Genomic DNA, 3154 nt, shown 5'->3' on the forward strand with positions numbered 1-3154 from the left:
GATTACAAATATTTAGCTAATTAATCGCAAACCGGAAAAATTATTTATTTATTTATTTATTTTAGTTACACTATTTGCCAACCACTTAGTCGCAATATGAAATCACACACAAACTTGCACATTTAGAAAGTTTATTTCTAAACATTTGAAACCAAACATTATTTTGTTCACTTCTTATGACACAGAAATGGAAAAGTAAAGGTCTCCAGCTGCAGTTTTGCAGATCATGAAGATGATTTTGCTCAAAAGTGAAGCTTTTTAATCTCTAATTTAGCATTTAATATATGACAATAAACAGTTTTGATTTCTCTAAAGCATATTTTTTAATCTCCTGCAGCCTCAAAGAGTTCAAATCTGTGGAGTAATAAGCAAAAATTGCAGGGACAATGAATATTTTAAGGTACAATTCCAAAAAAATTGATTAAATAGACAATAAATAAATAAATAAATAAATAAATAAAACAGTCCAAATTGGTGGTTTGGATTTTGCTGTTGCTTCAACTTGGAAGTCACCCCTTTTTCCCCTCAATAGAACATTCCTCCATTTAATACATCCTTCCTCTGAATTAAAAAAACAGACATTTTAAGATCAGGACAGATAAGTATAAATAAAAACATGTTCTCTAGTTTCTGCGGTCAACATTTGGTTCCATTTCCAACTTGGGTTTAAAGGGAAATATCCCATTCAGCTGTTTGGGAAAACTGAAGGGAATTCATAAACGCGTGGAATGAGCTCATGGAGGGACGCTTGCTCAGCACTGGGAGCTGTAATGCTTCGCTGGCTAACAGAACCAAGCCAAACCTGCGCTGCCATGAACGCACGTGTTGCTGCTTCAGCACAAAATCAGGAGGAAAGGTTTTTTTTTCTTTGACCATGAGAGGAGAAAACCGCTTTTAATAGAAAAAATCTAAACAAGAACCAGGGAAGGAGGGAATAATGACCTCCAAAAAGGAGCCAGATTGACTCTCCTCCCCATCCATGTTTGTCATTGGTCCATGAACACTCAATTACCTCCTTAAAAGAGGAGAAAAAGATTTAAAGAACTGTTTGAAAAGAGCCTCTGCAGTACCTCAATGAGAGGATTACACGCAGAGACCGTAGAAGACTTCCAGATTTGTTGGTCACTCATCCTTCAGGTGCAGAAAAAGCTGTTCCGGCTCAATTGCAGCTTCGCACCGGCAACCTGCACCTCGTTTGTCACACCGAAGCGTGGCGAGCGTGGGTCAAGTCTCCTGCCATGCCCGCCGTTCCACACGCATACATCAGGGCGGCAGAGCCATGCAGGCAAGACTAATACACACCACAGCTGTGAAATCGGATTTTTTTGGGTAAATTTGAACAGATTTCATTCTTTGCAAATGGAAAACCAGCAGGAAACTTGATCAATTCATGTCCTCCTTTAAGGCTTAACGGGATATGTTTGTGGTTTAATGTGAATGGAAACTTCTCTTTAGCTTTTTTTTTTTTTTATTTTAAGTGGCTTTTGGTTTTATTTCTAAACATTTAAAAAAAAACACTCGATGACTAAAGACGTTACACAACTTTGAAGACACATTTGAAACCTTCACACTAGACATGCTGGGAAGGGCTTCTTGTTCTTCCTCTAAATCAGGGGTCAGGTTTGTAGGCTAACAGAAAAAGTGGAACAATCACAGCCTAAATGCAAACATTTTCCCGATTTTTCAAAAAATTTAAATTTAAATAATTAATATCTGTAATCTTCACAGAAAAAAATATACAAAAACATTTTAAAAACTAGATATATAGCATTACCTGCAATAACGCTAGTGTGAATGCTGTAAGCTGAATGTGGCCGCTAAAGATGCTAGTGCTGATAGCTGAAGATGCTGAAATTGATAACTAAAAATGCTGAAGCTGATAGTTGAAAACCCTGAAAATGATAGCTGAAATGATGCTGATAGCTAGCTAAAATATTAACAGTGCACAAATTAGCCTAAAAAACTGAAAAAAAATTCTAAATAGCCAAAACAGCTAGCATATGGCTAAAATATTAGCTAAACTCCCCCAAAAAACTAAAGAAATGGAGAAAAAGCCAAAATTAGCCAAAACAGCTAACATGTAGCTGAGATTTTAACTTAATGCTAAATTGAGGCCTGCTATATCTAATCAATTGCAGAACTTTCTGTTTGAGTTTGTTTATCAAAAATGTGACTTGAAAAACAAAATATTTTCAGGTTTGTAATTTATTTTCTGTCATAGCAGATCCCGGACGAGCCCCCAATTAATTGTTCTGTCCTTTGTCTCCAGTGTTTTTTGTCCAAAAGTGTATAGATCTTAAATATATTTTAATTAAAGTTATGAATGATATGTTGGATGAAATACATTTTCCCGCAGGACTTTATGTTTGTCTCATTGGAAACCAAAAGCCAAGAATCTGTGCTTTGACTTTACAAGATTATAATTTAGTTATAATTACTTTTAAAATACTTGAAGCTAAGAAAAAGTTCCCACTGATAAACAGAGAAGCTTGAAGTGTTTTACATCAAAACAGCAAGAGAAAAGAGTGAGTAGAAGTTTGATTCCCTCTCAAAAACTATGTGCAAACTTAAAAAAAAAAAAATCAATTTTGCATGAATTTAAATGAGCATTCATTGTGTTTAGATTAACATATGTCATGAAATCATCAGATTTGTTTGTAAAATTCACATCCACAATTAATTAATTTGTCATTACATAAAAATATATTTGTAAAAATTAGTCTGGATTAAAATATAGAGCATTTTTTGGGACTGATATCTCAAAAATGTTCTTTTTTTAAAAAGAAAATGTTTTAAATTTGAACTTCTCCTTTTGTTTCAGGACTTTTGAATGAACAGAAGTTGGAGAACTGATTGATTTTATACGTGTTTTACAGGACAAACTGGCATTAGGAGGCCTAAATGTCTAAAAACTTTTATTTGCAGGTATAAAAAACACAGTTTATGTCGACTAAAGCAGCTGCTTTGCGTTTATTCCATCTGCAGCGCCGTGGCGAACCACGGATGACACGGCCGTGAAAGGGAACACAAACCAAAAGGTAGAGCTGTGAAAAATGCGATCCCTAATTAGCTGTCAGGCACCAAAAAAAGGCAAATCTGATAAATGCTAAACAGAGAGAGACGCCCAGCAGCTCACTCGATGAACTGTGAGCTT

This window comes from Oryzias melastigma, linkage group LG23 (genome assembly GCF_002922805.2).
Source record: "Oryzias melastigma strain HK-1 linkage group LG23, ASM292280v2, whole genome shotgun sequence".
NCBI lineage: Eukaryota > Metazoa > Chordata > Actinopteri > Beloniformes > Adrianichthyidae > Oryzias > Oryzias melastigma.